Genomic DNA, 20,938 nt, shown 5'->3' on the forward strand with positions numbered 1-20,938 from the left:
CTCTTTCACATGCTTCCTCGGCGTAAGTGGCATAGGAAGGTCGCCATGGGCTGAAAAGCAAAAATAAAATAAACGACCCCCTGACAGTCGATGCCCACAATGCCTCAGCTCCCCATGCCGGGGAGGAAGTACTCCCTTTGCTGAGATCCTCCTAATTTTTCTTGCAATAGCTTCAAATGCCCTACTATTGTTGTTGCCCTTCCATTTGAGTCCTGAGGGCAGCTGCTACCCCCAAACTGAAATACTGTTAAGACCAGTACAATAACTACCAGTACAGTGACTGACACTTAAGAGGGGTGGAAGTTTCAGTTTGATGGACAAAGAGCCCTGCCTGAAGTGCACTAAGGCTGACACCCAAACCCTCAGAAGATTTTAATGAGTACTTCCCACCAGTGTCTAACTCGTAGCAAAATAAATGCTGGTGCTCAAAGCTCTGCTCCAGCAGTTCAATTAAAAATTGGCACGCGGAATACCAAGCCTGCTTAGTCTGAAATTCACCTCATGCCTCTTTAATCCGCTACCAGACACTGCTGCCCCTTCCTGTCACATTTGTCGATCCCTGCTTTCTCCCATTGTGCCAGTTTTTCCATTGTTCTCTTCCTCCTTTCCCTTTGTGTATTTTTATCTCTCTCTCTCTCACAGTCAATTTCTAATAAGGAAAAATAAGTGCCAGTCCCCAAAAATGAATGCCAGTGGGCCCCACCGGCAACCACTGGCTCAAAATAACCTCTGCCTCCCGCCACCTTCAAAACATAACATTTCTGTAAGAAATTGTCTAAAACATAGTTTTACAGGCAGGTCTGAAGAAGGGCTCATTAGTTATTCCAACTACTTATTGTCTGTAAATAAACATAGCAATTTCCTGGGAAATTTGAGAGAATTCTTCCAAGAACATTTCACAACGTATTTTGACCAATTAACATAACATGTAATTGGAAAGTGCACATTCACAGCAAGGGATATCCTGGAGATAAATAGCAGATTGTTATATTACCCAACACAAAGGTTCTCATTTTATTGAATTCAAAAGGATGAAAGTTCTGAGTGGCCAAGCTGAAATTTGAATCTGTGACCATGAAGTTAAACCAAAGTAAGCTTCTATTCCTTCCACTATTCAGTTCATGCTCTGCCTCGCTAGCTTTTTAGCCTCCATAGGGACAGTGAAAACTTGACATTCGATCACCCTCTCTAAATAGGCCAGGCGAATAAATGGCTAAACCTCCAACCACCCTTACGCTGTCGGGCAGTCAGAGGTACGTGTCGGTGGCAGAGATGGAGTAATCTCTGACGTCGACATACTGAAGGACTACCTGACTATAAATGAGGCTGACGGACCTTCAGTTTGTCGGAGAGGGAACTCTGTCACCTTTACAGTGGAGTACCTTCACTGCCAAATTCTAAATCGGACCTTTGGTAGGTTTTTCTTTGCATTTTGGCACTAGTACTGTGTATCCAATTATAATGGAACATTAAGGGGCCTATTCACAAAGGTAAAATTACCTGTGAGTAAATCTAAATATTCATTTTTACTCACACACTGAGTAGTAAATGTGCTACTTTGACTAGTCATCAATTACAAGTGTAAATTTACTATACAATGTAGGATAGCATATCTCTACCCCCTGAATACAGATGGTGGAGCCTGCTTTATGAGCATAAAGTACTTACTAGTAATTTTTCATACGTAGTCAGAGATCTCTGCTGCAGGGGCTCAGATCTTCGTATGGTAAAATATAGGAAATACTTTGAAAAATAGTGAACATTTTTAGGACAAATATTAATGTAAATTAAATGTATATATCAATTTTAAATATAGAACAATATAAAAAATGCTTTTGCACTATTACCTTTACTGTAAATTAAACTTGTACTTAAATATGTTAAATTAAGTTACAATTATTTTTGAAGAACTACTCAAAAATATTTCCAAGTATGGTAAAATGTTTATATTTAGTTGTTATGCATCAAAAGTCACTAAAAGTTCAAAATGGAACAATTTAAACTTATTGAATTATTTTAAAAAAATAAAGTTACAGTTATTTTTAAATGTAAAAGTATTTATTTTTAAATCAAAGGAAAGTAGGAACATTAACATGTCATATGTATCAATCTAAAGGTAAATCAATTTATATAGCATTGTATGATTGTAAGAAAGCAACTAACAGGCCAAATTAGACGCTGCCTGGAAGCCCATCTAGCAGCTAGATAAGCAGCAGGTATGGCCTCTGTTCCCCTGACTTAGTACCCCCCTAATAAGTTTCACAGACCCTTGCAAGGCAGATGTCCATCTCTGTTCTTTCAGTGGAGCTGTTGGTAAAGCGACTCCAGTACTCCAACACATTGAACTTTGCTGAGTAGGTACTATGTTTGTTTCACCTACCTGGCAACTTGACTTTGTTTTGTTGAAACAAAAAACGCATGGCACTGATGCACAAGGAGTTTTCACCTTTTGTGTCATTTGCCAATGGACAATCAGTGATTGTCTTCCTGACTTAAATCGGGTGGGCAAGCAGCATTATGACCTGGAGGTCCAGCTTTGGATGGGGGGTCAGAGGTTAACACTATCAGAGCCAGCACCGGATCACTTAATGTACACCGAGCGCTTCTCCAACTTCTAAATGAGGCAGGAGAGCCTTGAGTCTGGAGGAGCAGTAGCGCTGCTGGTTTATGGCAAGACTTCTGCTCCGCCAATGTCTAAATGATGCTCTATGTCTTGTGCCCTTTAGAGGACGGGAGAGGATGTGGAGTAACTGCCAGAGCTGTCGACTTTGGGGCTGGGCAACCAGTTTAGAGTCTCGACATCGGCTACCCCATCCTGTGATTCTGGGCAAATCACGTAATCTTCCTGTGCCTACCAAAAATGAATGTGTCTTTGTGTAACGTAAGTGGCGGTCATGTAAAACTCTCCAGTACTTTCAGATCGAGTTTGCCCTATATAGAACTTGAATTTTTTTTTATAAACAGCAACATTTTTCAGACATTGTCATTACAGTGGTGTTAGTGATAGGATACATGTATCAAAATGCTGTTGTGAAGTCAATATGCATTCCAAAGACTTCCCTAGCAATATCCTGATGGATTAAGATTTTGCTCCCACCAACAATTAATACATTTCTGAAGAAAAAGAGGGCTCAATACCCAAAACACGCTAGTATTTCTTGAATGTGACTTTTATGATTAAAGGATCTAATATGTGTTTTACCGATCTTGTTTGGGAAGTTTACCCTTAGTAAATCGGTAAATAGTTCTGTCGTCATTATGTTATATTTAGCATGACAATTACAGGTATGGAGGTTATTTTTCCTATCTCTCTTGTCCAAGTCGCCGAAAACTTTTTCAAGGGATCAACCCAAGTTTCCAGATTTCAGTGCCATCTATGTTGTGTTCAGTTTGAATTTCTTTAACAGAAAATCGTATGCTTAGGCACCTCACCCTTGTGAATTGTAATAGAATCGGTTTTGATCAGGTCACTCGTGTGCTCTTGCAGTGGTTGGCTTTCACGTCCTCCAAACAATGCTCACCGAGGAGGTTTCATTGCCAGCAGCTTTGGCGCTGTGAGGTACGTAAGAAGCGGATTGTGTTTCATTTCAGTGGAGCGTATAGAAAAGCTTGATACTCGGTTTGATACTCCGGTACAAATAGGGTGACTCGAAGAATATAAGGTGAAACTATGTTGGTAAACCATTGTTACAAATGTATATCTGGCTAAAACGGAAGAATCTGTGATTAAAAGCGGTAATTCTAATGGTATAGTGGCTGTTTTTGGCTTGCACTGTCTTCAAAGAAATAATGCCAAATAAAGAACCAAAACTGTGGCCGAGCTTAGGGGACGGTAACTGGTGTCTCCCTTGTAGGTCTGGCGTTAGCTAAGGCCTTTTGATTTTACTCTCGCCAAACACATCCTGATAGTGCTAGCGCGCCTGGTCCTTGGTAAGTAAACTTACAAGGGGACGCGTTTAGGCCGATTAAACTTTTGGCTTGCGTGGAGTATCCTAACTATATAGTAATCGGTGAACATCAGATATCTATATAATCAATCAATAACCACTAAGAGAAACATTAGGCATGAGAGAATACATCAACATTTCGTGAATAACCACAACTCAAATATACGTTTTATCAGTTTTATTTCCCTATTGGTTACAATACTAAGTCATGAGGTTGATTCAAACTTTATTCAACCAGCTCAAAGTTAATTTATTAGAGACCACCAATAACATAATCTAATCAGAACTTGAGAAACCATATACTCTAATGCTTCAGCATAAGCTGACAAAGATGAATATGTCAACATTAATAGCAGAGTTCAGGAATAAGTTTGTCAATCATTTGTCACTGTCAGCGTCACACAAAGAAACCCTACCTAACCCAGATTAGCATTTAGGATGTGGGACTTCATGCGAAAACAATTTAGAACATGAATTTGGAAAACATCTAGCTAAAAAAAAAACTATTAAACAGCGCAGTTGGTATCTAGAAAGAAAAGGCACAAAAGTTAATCAGTCACATTGTAATAGCTACCTATCCATGGAATGGATCAGCAACAAAGTCAGTCTTCGTCCTCAGGTCATCAATCGATCAGCACGCATCAGGCTCTCAAGCGCATGAGTGGTACATACTGCCGCGCTCAAAATACACACACATACAAAACAGCACCACATTGGAAAATTCAAAATACACACACCTGACACACATACACACACCACACCCACACCAATATAAAACACACACACACACTACCCACAGCCCTTTATGACTACAAAACAATTTACAACTGAGAGAAAGAGACACCAAGAGCACCCAAAGAACCAGAGCCGTAGAGCACCATCACCCATACACCATCCACACACCTCACAGCACACACCCCAACACATCACCCCACACACCCTCACACACACCACTCACACTACACCCATGACACCACAATGACACCCCAGGTTCTCAGAGGAGGAGCTAAGGATCATGGTGGAGGAAATCATCCGGGTACAGCCACAGCTGTTCGGTTCTCAGGTGCAGCAGACTTCCATTGCAAGGAAGATGGAGCTTTGGCGGAGAATCGTGGACAGGGTCAATGCCGTGGGACAGCACCCCGGAACAAGGGATGACATCAAGAAGAGGTGGAACGACCTACGGGGAAAGGTGCGTTGCGTGGTTGCAAGACACCAGATAGCTGTACAGAGGACTGGTGGTGGACCCCCACCTCTTCCCCCACAACTAACAACATGGGAGGAGCATGTATTGACAATACTGCATCCTGAGTGCCTGGCAGAAGTAGCAGGAGGACTGGACAAATAGTTACTACTTCCACCCCCTCTACCTGCATGCCATCACAAACCCCCACCCCTACCCTCACCACCATAACTCCACCACCTCACATACACCCCACCATCACAACCCATTCATCCCAATGCCAAGCCCTGCATGCCCCACCAATGCATAGGCACCCATCACAGACCCGCATGGACAACCATCACCACTGCATGCACACTAGAGACAATCACCTAGCCCACCAACTAACAACTCTCACTAAGGCCAATCTGTCATGGCAATAATAACCATAAAGGGCAACATACCCATGCACAAGATGACACACGCAAAAAGCATAACACTGCATTTACATCCCTACAGGACCCCCACACAACATCACCAGAGAGGAGGTGCCAGCAACATCCAGTCCCTCCATAGAAGAGGCCCACAATGATGACAGCACTCTGCACGCCTGGATCTGGATGACCAACCTGGCCCATCAGGGACCTCCGGACAATTGGTTACCCAGCCACAGTCCCATACCGCCACAGAGCCTCCCCCCTCCGGAAACACCAGCACAGCACCCACCCAGCGGGCTCATTCCTCTGTCCCCAGGACAGGTCAATCAGCAGTGTGTCCACCACTACAGGGACCCCAGGACCCCCACAAACACAGGACGATCAGGAACCTGGGGTCAGTGGCAGTGGGCACACAGTTCAAGGGACAGAGGCACAGGACAACAGGGAAGCTGGAAGGACTGCTGTGCGACAGGGGGAGGACATGCCCAGGGAACCGACTCTCCACGAGGCACTCACCAACATCCTGGGAGCATACCACCATTCCCAGGAGACCATGGGCCAGATCCTGGCCAAGTTGCAGCGGACCCAGAGGCTGCAGGAGGGACAATACCTGGGGATGAGGGAGGACCTGAGGGACATCCACACCACTCTAGTCACCATTGCAGGGGTGCTGGCAGACATGGCCAACACCATGAGGGAGGCAGTGGCACACCAATGGGCCCCTAACACTAGCCACACCGATGAACAGCCCTCCACCTCTGCCAACGATGGAGGCACCTGAACCTGGCCTTCAGGAGGCCAAAGGTGCTCTCAATAGTTCTTCTTGTATGCCATGTGCCTCATTGTAACGTTCCTCTGCACTTGTCCTAGCATTCCTCTCTGGGGTTAGTAGCCATGAGAGGTTGGGGTAACCAGAGTCACCTGCAAGTGTCGGGGGATACCTGTTAGCCAGACACTCACCCTTAGGGCCAACCCCACACCCAAATACCTACATCAACTGGGTGGGGACCAGGGCTCACCTATTAACCACACCCTGTGCCTCTGGAGTTGAGCCATCACATATGGGATGCTGCTATTCCTCAGGATAAAGGCATCATGGACAGACCCAGGATACTTTGCATTCACATTGGAGATGTACTGGTCCGCAAGGCACACAATCTACACATTCATGGAGTGAAAGTTCTTTTGATTTCTGAACACCTGTTCATTTCTTCGGGGGTGGGGTGGGTAAAGGCAATATGTGTTCCCTCCAATTGCTCCAATGATGTTGGGGATATGTCCCATTGCATAGAAGGCAGCCTTCACTGTGGCCAAATCCTCCACCTGGGGGAAAACGATGTAGCTGCGCATGTGTTTCATCAGGGCAGACAACACTCTGGTCAGCACTATTGAGAACATTGGCTGTGACATCCCTGCTGCCATGGCCACTGTGACTTGGAAGGAGCCACTTGCCAAGAAATGTAGCACTGATAGGACTTGCACAAAAGGGGGTATCCCAGTCGGGTGACGGATAGCTGAAATCAGGTCTGGCTCCAGTTGGGCACACAGCTCTTGGATTGTGGCCCTATCAGGTCTGCAGGTGAGGATAATGTGCCTGTCCTCCATTGTTGCAAAGTCCACCAGGGGCCTGTACACGGGGATGTCTCCTGTAGGCGGTATTACCGCCGCTTTATCACCGACCGCCAGGGTTGTAATGAGGGCCATAATCTCGAATCGCGTCTTCTGGCATCATCAATTCTCCCCTCGCATCTGAAGTTTTAGCCCCTTGTCATGACTTTTTATTAGATTTTTCCGGACCATCCCCCTAATTCCTAATTGGTCAGTCAATCAGCAGTTATGACTGTAACCTATAATATTAATTTTACAAATCTATGAATGCTAATATTTTCCCATCCCTAATTCGTTGATTGGTTCACTGTACGATGTCCTCATTAACCGGCTCATCAGGTACCGGAAATGTTGCATCTTCTTCTCCAGTCAGTGTCTCTATTGTTTGAGTCCTGGGAAAGTACATCGAGTCTGCCTTACACCAAAGTTGTTACATATCCTAGTCCCTCATTTCCTGTTCGTCGGTACATTGCAGAAAATTCTAGCTAGACAGACTTTATTAATGTTTGCAGTTCAGGGACAGTTCAATGTACCAGCTTCTATGCATTGTGCTAGAAATTCAGCTTCTGTATGAGGCCTGGAAAGTGGGCTACGACTTCGGCTAAGTTAACTCTACAGTATAATGCAAAACATAAGTTATACGTCTTAATATGACACATTACTACATTATTTTAATACATTTTCATTATTTCACAGATTTTTGTCATTTTAGCACAAGTTCGTATAAGTGTTTGCCATTCCCCGTGGGCACATTTTCAAATGTGCACATAAATGTTTCTCTATGATTAATTTCTCAATTAACCTTTGTAAACTATAACAGATAATCATGTATTAATAATTTCTAATTAGCATATCTGCTTCAACAGTCCCTCCTCTGATGACTAAATATGTTATCACACCTTTCATACCCCATCATTTCATAATTCTGTTTCTGCTGTATTTCGTCTCCTTCTCAAATCTTCCCTATAAATTCTTTACCTCTTTCGTTCTTCCCTCCTCTGATTATTTTCAGATCTTTTTAATTTTATCTTTTGACATAATTTACATGAGCCCCATGATCCTAATATGCAAGCAATCACAATTAATATTCCCTGTATGATTTTTAATAATACCCCATTCCAAATTTGACTAAGCCATTTTCCCACTGAAGCAAATCCTTTTCCAACCTTTTCCCAAACACTTGGTTCTTTTAATTCTTTCAAATTCTTACTTGAGTTAGTCAGATTAGTGAGTAAGTCTCTTATCTCCCTATCATTGTCCAGAATATAGGAGCAACAATGCCTAGCATTAATCATCTTTCAGACTCCGCTGTCTTTCGCTAAAAGAATGTCTAAAGCAAGCCTATTTTGAAGCATATTAGCTCTATCCGCAGCTAATTCAGTATCTATCAGGAGTATTGCCCCTGTAAAATTTGTCAACATGTTATCCACAATAGTAGACAACTTTCATATCTTGATTGAACTCCCACTGATGAAATCACTGCACCAAAGATATCTCTCACAATTGCAGAAGAGGTTTCCCTCCTCTGTCACTTATGATGTAATTCAGTCAATTTCGGAAACTTCTTTAAGTCATCTATCTAGTACATTTTAGGGAAAACTATCCCCAAATAACATGTCCCATATCATTCTCTTGAAAGACGGTAATAAGCATTTAATCACATATACAATAGATCCCAGGAATCGCAGGGTCCTGACCATTCAGCATAAAAGTCCACTTACTCTGAAACAAAAACACATGCCTATATTCACTCGTTCCCACAAATAAAGTACCAGTGCGTGATTTTGGCATATACATACAAAGCTTCCCTATGTGTAATGCATCTAATGCTAATTTCCCTTGTGTTTTAATAGCAGTGTAAGCGTAATCATTCTTGTAAGTCTTCTTCTCTAAACCCTTCTCTTAATTCTCCTTTAGTGCTTTTCTCCTATCATCAGTATGCCCTATGAAGCTTTTCTCTAAAGGTGTAAGCAAGCATGTTAGATTGTTACGATGCGCATAGGCTGTCCCAATGTAGGCTCAAAGAATCCTCTAACTAGCACTATATCATGCTCTCTAACTATTTTACTCAGGTATTTAATAATAGGAACAAACTAAAACACAACATCGTGGTTGGAATAAAAATACTGTATATACTCTTGGTTATAGAACCTTGTTAGTAGTAGTCTAAAGATTACTCCATAGGTTAATGGTAAACTATGGTACGTAACTCCTTCCTCTACTGACAAAGGAATTTGCGTACACACAAGACAATTCTTTGCATCCATCTTTTCAACATACTCACTCAACAAGCGATAGAAAACGTTAGAAGATAGCTCTCCTTGAGCATTAGTATAGTCATGCAAATAGTTCTCATCTAGCTTAAACCTCTCTAAAGCTGTTAATGTAGTAGTTTCACGATCAGAAGTAATAGTAGCTCTTTTCATATCATGAACAGTCATTCCCACAATCATCACCATAAACATTATTCCACACATAACTGCCAATCCAACACTCATGTATCTACAGCGCCTAGCAATTCTATCTTGATTATTTCACTCAGCCATGATCTGTAAAGAATCAGAAAGCAGAAGTAACTCTTATATAAAGTACAGTAAAATCAAAAATAAAGAAAAGGTCTTCTCTCACAGTTCAGTTTCACATCCAGGAACCCTTTTCCTTTGTCAAATCGATTAGCAGCTTGTCACATCCGGTTTTCAGTGTCAAATCAGGTTATTAATGTCTCTTACAGTTTATTTTCAGCAGTCTCTTTTAGATTTTTCAGATTAGCTCAACAAATCAGCTTCTTGTTTCCCTTCAGGTTACATCAAAGTACTTCTCTATTAAAACAAAAAGACATAAACTTGTGTTGCCATTTATTGGTAGTTGCATACGCCCATTCAGGACCTGCGTACCGTCGACTTGCTGTTCTCTTTCTTTTCAACCTTCGATCACCACTTAGTTCTCTTTCACTCAATTCCTCTTTTCTTGTAGTATCCACTTCTTCCTCTATTGTTTCATTTATGACCAATTCTTTTTTCTTCCCTATCTGCGATTCAAACCAATTATCTCCTTTTCTCAATCCTTCTGTTAATATTCTTCTCAAAATTGGACTCTTTTCCTTTTCTTTCTCTATGGTGTTTTCTCTTGATGGACCTGCAACGGGCTCAGGAGGAGTCGGATCACCTTGACTTTCATCCGTCTCAACTCTTTCCCCCTCTTGTTCTGGCACTTGCTCTGTCTGCTTTTCAGCACTGTCTGCTTCTGGGAGAACCTCTGCTGAGCTTGGCTCTCCTGCCGTATCAGTTGAGATAGATTCTTCCGCACCCTCCTGTAATTCTACACTCTTGTCTCTTCCAGGGGTAATAGAACCATCTTCCACAAGCTCTGGTTCAACTGCAGACTCTATTGTCTCTCTTTCTGGTCCAGGTGCGGCGACCTGTTTCGCTGCTGTTGGTGCTTTCAACAACGCTTCTTCATGATCTGGTGGAAACACCACTCTCTTTGTATGGCTCACGTGTATCCAGTTTGGCAGTCCTGCACACTTCATAGCTGTCGTTGTTGTTAACACCACCTGATAAGGACCCCTCCAACGCGGTTCCAAACAGGTCTTACAAACATGCTTTTTGACAACGACCCAGTCACATGCTCTCAGGTTGTGCCCTGGATCGTGGATGGGTGGCAGGGTGGTTGCCTGCACCTGATGAGAGAAAGAGCGAACCACATCAGCCAGACCCTTGCAGTAGTCCAACACCATATCATCTGTAATGTTTACAAGTGCCTTTGCTGGAACTGCTGGTAATCTCATTGCTCTGCCCATAAGGATCTCATAGGGCAACAGCCCTGTCTTCCTGTCAGGTGTGTTTTTCATTGACATCAAAACCAAAGGCATTGCATCTGGTCATTTCAAATTCGTAGCTGCGCACATCTTTGCAATTTTTGATTTCAAGGTACCATTCATCTGTTCCACCCGTCCTGATGCCTCAGGGCGGTAACTGCAATGCAACTTTTGCTCGATGTTTAGTGCTACACATAAGAGTTTAATCACCTTGTTATTGAAGTGAGTTCCCCTATCTGATTCTAAAGAGATCGGAAACCCGAAACGTGGTATTAACTCCCTAAGAAAAACTTTGCTACTGTGAAACTGTCAATCCTTCTTGTTGGGTATGATTCAATCCAGTGACTAAAAACACATACAATCACCAACACGTACTTTAAACCTCCACACGCAGGCATCGCAATTAAATCCAATTGCATTCTGCTGAATGGACCTCCTGCTCTTCCAATGTGGCTCAAATTCACCACTGTCCCTTTTCCCACATTTAGCTGTTGACAAATTATACAGCGATGACATACTGCCTCTGCTGCCTGTCTGAACTTCGGGTTAAACCAGTTGATCTTGAACAATCCAACCATGGCATCCCTTTAAATGTGTGCCTGGCCATGATAATATCTGGCCATTTGCGACAATAAATTATTGGGTAGGACCATCTGACCCTCCTCTGAAACCCAAATCTCATCAGGGCATTGGACACATTTCAATTTGGCCCAAAGACGTTTCTCTTCCTTGTCAACATTACTTTGCAATGTTTTCAATTCTTCCAGAGTATCAATCACTTTCAATGCAAAACCTGTACATGTATTGTCTTCTTCTGACATGAATTCCCATTTGTCCTTGAATGATATACAGTTCAATGCTCAAAACCTTGCGACTTGATTGGCATATCCATTTCCCAGTGAGATGTAATCTTGTGCCTTTTGATGTGCATTGCATTTCACCACAGCAATTTCTTCAGGTAACTGTATGGCATACAACAACTCTTTTATCTTGTCGCCATTTTTACTGGTGTACCAGTAGAGGCCAGGAAACCTCTTTGCGACCACAATTGACCAAAATCATGAACAATTCCAAATCCATATTGGCTGTCAGTATAGATTGTGACTCTCAGTCTCGCAGAAACATGGCATGCTCTAGTAAGAGCCACCAATTCTGCTACCTGTGCAGAAGATACACCTCAAAGCTAGGAAGCTTCTAATGTACCTGTGATTGTGCATACAGAATATCCTGCTCTCAATGTCCCTGTACCATCTCTGAGACATGAGCCATCAACAAAGACAATTTGGTCATTTTCTTCCAATCAAGTATCTCTGATATCAGGCCTTGGTTTTGTACACAGTTCAGTTACCTCAAGACAATCATGATCAATGTCTTCCTCCTTTTCAATTTCAACAATATTGCTTGGAAGTAATGTTGCCGAGTTCAACATGGTACATCTTTTCAGTGTTACATTTGGAGCACCTAGTAGACTCGTCTCACACCTTGTCAATGTTGCACCAGTCAAATACTGTGTTTTCGTCCTTGTCAACAGAGTGAGGCACCATTACCGTCAAAGGGTATCCCATCACCACTCCCTCACATTGTGAAAGGCTTTGACCAACTGCGGCAACAGCATGCAGACAACCTGGTAAAGCTGCTGTGACTGGGTCCAAGGTAACTGAAAAATAGGCTACTGGGCGATAAGCACTTCCATGGACCTGTGTCAAAACAGACAAAGAACAAGCATCACGTTCATGGCAAAACAATGTGAATGGCTATGTGTAATCAGGCATTCCCAACGCTGGAGCTCTGCACAAACTCTCTCTCAACTCAGTGAATGCTTTCATCTGATCCTCATCTAAAGTTATGGGATCTGTAACATCTTTGTGTGTCAGCTGCTGCAATGGTTGGGCAATCTCAGCAAAATTTGGAATCCACTGTCGACAATAACCTACCATTCCCAGAAACATTCTGACATCTCTCTGTGAAGGTGGAGGACTTCTCTGCAGTATCACTGTAATCCTCTCCCTGGAGATTCTCCTTGACCGTTTCTCAATCTGGTGTCCCAAGTATTTCACTGACTTCTGACAGTACTGCAATTTCAAAGGTAACACTTTATGTCCAAACTTTCCCAAATGATTCAACAGGGCAATCGAGTCATACTTACACTCGTCCCTTGCCCTGGATGCGATCAACAAATCATCAATGTACTGCACTAGAGTTGATTGTTACGGTTGTTCTAATGACTCCAAGTTCTTTTTCAAGATCTGATTGAACTGATTGAGTCTAGAACCGTATACCCTTGAGGAAGCCTGCACCAGCTGTAGACTCTGTCTAGGAATTTGAAACTAAAAAGAAACTGACTATCCTCATGAAGTGGCACATAAAAGAAAGCTTGTGACAAATCAACCACTGTGAACCACTCAGCTTCGCAAGGAATCTGAAACAGTATCACTGCTGGGTTCGGCACTACAGGACAACTCTTGACCACCATGTCATTCACTTTTCGCAAGTCCTGCACAATGCGCACTTTCCCATATGGCTTCTTTAAGCCCATTGTCAGTGAATTACTTGGACTGCTCAACACCTCTTTCAAAACCCCTTGTTTTACAAAATCTTCAATTATCTGTGCCACTTTTATCAGAACAACTTGTGCCAAGTTATACTGTGGAAGCTGCGGGAACACTACATTTGACTTCAAAGTAATCTTAATTGGCTGCACTCCCTTGATTAAACCCACTTCTTTACCTGTCAGATCCCACACATTTTCCTGTACTGTACCCTGGAAGTCTGCATGTAATTCTTTCACAGTAAACATTGGGAAAAACTCAATCAACGGGTATTCTTCATTAATGGTTTCATTCTCAGTTTCAGGAGTCTGTTCTTCCTCATCATCGCTATTTGTCTGAACTTCTATTCCAGCAGTTGAACAACTACTCAAACATCTAGTCTTGCACAACAAGTCCCTTCCCAGTAGAGATACTGGACTTGAGTCACAGAGTACAAACTTCTGCAGTGCCTGGAAGTTTCTAATCTCAACTTGTACTGGATCTGTGATCAGATTTGTCAATTGTCTGTTTGCTACCCCCACAACCTGCACCGTTCTGCCTGAAAGAGGTAAGTTCGGAACTTCTGCACTTCTCACTGTAGAGCATGTGGCTCCTGTGCCCACTAAGAATGAGACTCCGTGACCCATCACCTTTCTCTTCACAAAAGGTCCTCTCTGATCTACGTCTAAGGACCCTGCGAGCATACATGGCTCTTCATCCGAACTAATACTCATCCATTCATTGTTTATTCCATTCTCACTATGTAATGGGAATTGGTGCACTGTCATTACTTCTGTCTTGTCTCTGACCTGTGGAGTAAGCATCATCTGTTGCTGTTCCATCGGGGCTTGAGGTATCTGCATTTGCTGTCTAGGTACCACAGGTACCTGCTGCTGCATTGGTTGTAACTGTGTCACCTGTGCACGTGACATTTGCACCTGCTGCATGAGTGGAAAATTCAGCAAATTCAGATTAAGTCCTCTCATTCAAGGGGCTTTCACAGTTTGAAATGTATTGACATCACCACTTTGCTGAACAACACCATCCTGCACCATCAACGGACACTCCTGCTTCCAGTGTCCTACGTTTCCACACATATGACACTGTAACATATTTTTCATCCTTTGCACATCATTTTAGACCACTACAATACTCAAATCCGGACTGCAATTCATATTGACTCCACGACCCCTACCTCACATCTGGGATTGGAACATGACAATTCCCTGCTGCCGTGGTATCTGTTGCACTACAGCTCCTTGCACTCCATTTTGAGCCACCTTAATTTCCATCACCATCGCCTTCTCCTTCAACTTTTTCTGCTTCAACTCAATCTCATCACTACAGCATTTTGCATACTGCAATACCTCATCAATCGGTTTTGCTTGCCAGCAAATCAAATGACTCAATCATCTGCCCTATTTCAGGTCTCAATCCTTCGACAAATCTGAACACAAAGTACAATATGTCTTTTAGCTCAATTGCTTCTTTACCACTGTAATCTTTGAACGCTTTCAACAGTCTCTCATAGTAGGTATGTATTGACTCCTTTACTTCCTGCACTGTCCTGTCAATCCTCTGCCAGTCAATATTTTTAGGCGAGATTCTCGTTTTCAGGAACTCACTCACCTTATAATAATGTTTCATCACTTCAGGTGATGGTGCACCTGACACTCTATCCCTTTTCAGTTCACTCGTCGGCCAATCCACTGCTCTCTTACATTTAACCCACAAGTCAGCTGGAACCACTATTTCCAACAAGATATTCAAGGCTTCCCACAGACATTTAGAAAGCTTCACAAATCTATCTGTCTGCTGGTACCACTCAACCGGTTTCTCTCTCAGTTTTGGATAATCATTTGTGAATGGCAGAATATCACTCCTGTGCCATAGAACATGAACAAACTGCCCTCCTGTAATTTCCTTCATCTGTAACATTTTTACTGGATCCTTTTCTTTCTAAGCACTTTCAGACCCTTCTTGTGAATCTCGTTTCGGTTTATCCTTCTTCACTTTGCAGTAATTCTCTAAGGTGCGCCTTCATCCCTGCTGACCTCATGTGTTCAAAATCTTTTGCCTCGAAATCTAACTTGTAGCTTCATTTCAAGTGCTTTGTTTTCTTAATTTCTCTGTCATGTTTATCTGCTAAGTCTGCCAATTTCTGATGTATCTTGCCTACTTCTCTCGTGATCCACGGACACAAATACCTCAGCTCTTCTTCTGTATAGTACTCTAATCGATTCACTCCCATCGTTCCCTCAACTAGCTTGGTTATTTCGGTAGCCAGCCTTACACAATGTATCTGCTTTTCACCCTTGGAAGTGTTTCGAGGAGTATTCAAACTATCCAACCACTTAATGAATTGCTGTACTGTCAATCCCTGTAACAAGATGTTACTCGCATTGGCACCTGTTGTACCACTGCGCCTGGAGTTTGCGGTGTCAAAAGCTTCAGGCTCTGACTTGCCCTTCCTGATGCGGTAAACGGCCCGAGTGCAACAAGTGGACTATAATCCATTAATGGTCTAGATCCATCAAAGGTCTGCCCCATAAATGACATCACCTGCACAAGATCACTCACCCCCCTCCTCACGAGGCTCTGTGACATTTCACCCTGTTCTCCTGCAATCCTTTTCTTTTGTGCAAGCAATGGAACCGTTGGAGCAACAGTAATCGGCAGCGATATTGCATCTGGTGCTGCTCTGACACTTGCATTTTGTGGAAGAGCCCACCCATAGTCTGATTCATCACTGGTGTCACATCTTACTGTGTCCCTGTCATTGGCATGAACTTTGGCAAACTCTGTGGCTGTGCCTGAGGCAACAACATTGGAGTCAGCTCTGTCTGAACTAGCATTGGCCTCTGAACCACTCCCTCCGTCGGCATCATTAAGTTCGAAGTTGTCTCAAGAACTGGTACATCTGGATAAATTCTCTGTATCAATGTTGGGAGCATTTGCGCTTGGACCACCAAAGTAGTCACTGTATTAGGAGTACTCTGCACTACCCATTGTATCTGTCCATTACCTGTCTGCACTGGTCCCACTGTTCCCATCAGTTGAGCTGGAGTAGTCGGAACAGAACTGGTACTTGGACCCCTTTCATGCACTGCATATGGCGGAGGTCGATCCCTCAATATCTGTGTGATAAGATCCTCAACATCTGAATCTTCTTCATCTACATAAGTCTGTTTTTTCTTCTTACCCCCTGAACCCTTATCACTCTTGCCAGCATCCTCTTTTTCTTCTGACTCATCTTCCTTTACAATAGCAGGAAACAATCTAACACCCTGTAACATTGTCATCCTCTGCTTCTTCTGTTCCCAATCCCACCTTGCTTCTGCCAAGGATTTTTCTACCTTCCTTATCCTCCTTTGGAACTTCATCTCTTGATGCTGTCTGGCTACGAGCTCCCAAACCGCTAAAGCCTCAAACTGTGCTGGTCTCGGAAGTGGCTTTGTTTCATATAATGTCATTCAGAACTGATCCAAAGTTCTCAGATTAAAAGTTCCATGCTCTGGAAGCGCTAAAGCTCCCTGTTTCTCTGGCAATTTGCACCACTGCTTTAACCAAAGACATGGCGCAACACCTCGCTCCTCCATCACAATAAATGCCGGAGAATTTTCCAGTGGGGTAGGCTCCCCAACTTTCGCCTTAATGTAAGAATCACCCTTCATGGCACTTCTGAACGCTTATCTTGCTATCTTTGTATATTCGATTCAATAAGGAAATCTTTTACTCCCAAGATTTCTTTCACCCGCTTACTCAACCAATTGCCTCTTACGGACGGCTGCCAATCCGCTCGCGACTCTTCTCACTAACCAACCTATCCCAACACGGCTCACTCTGACTTCACACTCACATACTGTGGCTGACAAAGTCTTCCTGCTTGTCCTCCTAATCTTCGATTCACACAAACTAATGCAAATTATTGCAGGTACTAACCAAAACCAAATAATCAAAAACAAACCTGCTGGTGTACTACAGGAAGGTACACAATCGCTTCAGAGACCTTACAGATTTTCTCTGATGGCCATTTCGCTCATACAGCTATTCTTCTTTCTCAGTCTCCCACATTTGCAAATAAAATTCGACCCGCAAATATTACTCTCAACTGATCAACGGGCCTGTCCTGGTGCACATAGGACTCGCCCAATCTCAGTCGAAAAATTTATCTTACTCTCTTAACTTACACACCGACTTGTCGACCACGCCTGATCAACCTGCTAAACCAGACAGATTACAACATATAACCAAGTGTCTCCTACACTTGTCAAATACTCCGGAGTCTTAGACCACGCAGGGTCCGTACATCACCAACAACCATGTGGACAATTTTTTTAGCACAAAGTGCCACACACATATGAAGTTGGACGACTTCCCTACTCTCATACTGCGGAATATGCACACTCCTACTAAACCTCAACTGGAATACGCAAACTCCCTACTTCCCTCACACACATCACAATTCACCTGCGATTTGCATAAGCCTTTGCAAGCGCAACCTACCACTTTCATACTATCACTAAACAGATTTTATTAATGTATGCAGTTCAGGGACAGTTCAAAGCACCAGCTTCTCTGCAGTGCACTAGAAATTCAGCTTCTGTATGAGGCCTGGCAGCTAGGCCACAACTTCAGCTAAGTTAACTCTACAATATAATGCAAAACATATGTCATACATCTTAATATGACACATTACTACATTATTATTATACATTTTCATTATTTCACGCATTTTAGTCATTTTAGTACAAGTTCGTATAAGTGGCTGCCATTCCCCGTGGGCACATTTTTCTATGTGCACGTAACTTTTTCTCTATCTCTACGATTAATTTCTCTATGAACTTTTGTAAACCATAACATATAAGCATTTATTAATAATTTCTAATTAGCATATCTGCTTCAACAATAGTCACTGATGCAGTAGGCTGGTAATTTCACTGCCTTCAATCCAGTAAAAAAACTAATGTTGTTAAGCTGAGAAAATTTATCAGAGAAGCCTTAACCCTTTTAGCCAGAAACGTTACCTCTTTCCTCTATGTTTATTAATATGAAACTGTTAACGTTCAACGTCATCTCGCACTTAGGATGGCAGCGAAGGAAACGTTGTAACAATTCCCACATGTGCCACTTAAAACTATTAATGAAGTTAAAAATGTATCTTTATTTTCAGAAAAGTTAGCTGTTTACACAGGTGTGCCTCGATAACCACCATTGTCACACCACTGTAAATGGCTGATAAAGCTCTGCTATAAAGTGCCCATTTTAAAGTTTGTAGCACTCCGCGTGTGTGTATGTATCCTAAGGGCAGCTGTGTGGTATGGTGACGTGTTTTTCCTGCACGGAGAAACCACAGATGGGTTTGTGTATATGATGCAAGAAGTGCTGGAATTGGAAAACAATTCTAAAGGAACCTATAAATGAGGGGGTCAAGGTGTGGCAGTCTGGCAGAGTAAAGTGGGTGGAGTCATGAAAAGGGGCGTCTGACAGTCAATTTAATCATATGTGTTTTTTTTTTTAAAATCTTCAAAAAGATTGGCAAGAGGGACACATCTGACAGTAAATCTGTCCCCGCTTACTTAATGGGTCACAAAGAGATTACATATTAAAATATCTTTCAGGGACAAAACACATGCTGCAGAGATTCTTGTGTGCCCAGCAATTTTCAGGGCATTATAATAAAGGCAACATAACTATAGTGATTAACGCTATTCGAGGATGGGTCTATGTTCTGTCCAGTATAGTTTTGGGTCATGAAGAAGCATGTAGGCTTAATGTTCCTGCTGAAAACACATTGTGTAACATACACATCAAAGATTTGTATTTCATGTAGATAGGTGGATTCCTGCTTTTGACACAAAGATCATTTTGTTACTTCCTGTTTGTAAATTTCAATCCATCTAATTTAGCACAGTGAATTAAGTACCGGTATGAAGGAGCTGCATGCAAACTGCAAGCCATGGGGTTAGATACTTACTGTTTCTTTCCTCAATCTATGCTTATTCTAAATTTGCAAAGAAGGGTTTCTTTGAATAGTAATACATTCTTAATATAACACACAACAGCAATTACTCTGTTATCTTTTAAATCCTAACTTTGCATTTCTCCCTACCGTTTAATATAAAATGTCTACAAATATGAATCCTATGAATGATTTGTGACTCATAAACCTTTTAACCCTCATTGTCTTATGTAACATTTTCTGAACACTGATTTACACATCTGTATGATTTATTGTCTTTCTGTGTGTGATGCAGATTGCTCTGACACCTTACATTGCGATGAGTACCGCTATAAAAGAATTGCATACAAAATAAATTAGTAATTGTCATTTAAACCTGTATTTATGTAATTACTCATACACACAGATACATCTGCCATTCTTATAGTGTAGGGACATCTCTTACATAAGGGGGATTTGAACAAAGTGAAATACCTGCCTCCAAATCATAGCTTTTCTAAAGTATTGTGAATAAAAAGTTATCTGCCTTTTTTGCCTTCCTGTTGTCTTGGTGTTAGGCTCCGGATGGCTTTCAGCCATCAAACAAAAAGAAGGGCTGATGACTCTTTAAATGATGTCCTTGTTCTGGGCAGAGCTGGAAGTGAAAATAAGAAAGCACCCTGGTCGCATGCAGGTTGCTGCTTCGAACAGAAAATAGACAATGTATGAGTGCTTCTGAATTTTGTAATGGTGTAGGAAAACTGCAACAGGACAAATTCAGCTTATTTCACTAGGTCAGCCAGATCCCTGATCTGGCTCAGAGTTAGCTGCTGGAAAGGGGATCCAGTGGGATCCCCCTCACTCCCTGCACTTTTTGCAGAAACAGTTTTGGGATATGTGTGTATGTGTGTACACCCCAAATAGGGACATTTGCAAGGCATGTGTGCTCCTGGGACTGCCTTAAGATGAGTGTGTGCTGTGGGGACAGATGGGAGGTGAGTTTGGTATGTGGGTACATTGGTGAGAAATGTCCTTCTGTGTGTTTCAGTCACAGTTCCAAGTGACTGTGCAGCAGAGCACAAGAAAGGGATTTATAGCAGAAAGTAAATGAAAGATCCCTGACCACATGAAGGCATTTTTGGGTGTAATGTGAGTCAATAATTTCACCCTCAGCTAAAGCACGGGCACAACATGGAAGGGCCTCGTACGTCATGACCAGAGTTGGACTGGCCTTTTGGGCAATCTGGTAGACCCCAAATGTTTTTTCTTACTTGTCACTACAGGGACTGGTTTTCTGGCAGTTTGTGGGTCCATTTTATGGTCTGGTGGACTGCTTCTTTTCAGTGGATTTCCCCAATGTTACCACAAACATTGTCTGCAGCACACAGAAACACATGCTGTTAGACCTGGCATCCTTGTGATGGTCTCCCCCAGTGTTTTTGCCTGTTTACCTCATACTTGTGCTGTGTCTTTTTGTTGGCCTCTGAGCAGTTTACCA

Source organism: Pleurodeles waltl, chromosome 6 (genome assembly GCF_031143425.1).
Source record: "Pleurodeles waltl isolate 20211129_DDA chromosome 6, aPleWal1.hap1.20221129, whole genome shotgun sequence".
NCBI classification, from domain to species: domain Eukaryota; kingdom Metazoa; phylum Chordata; class Amphibia; order Caudata; family Salamandridae; genus Pleurodeles; species Pleurodeles waltl.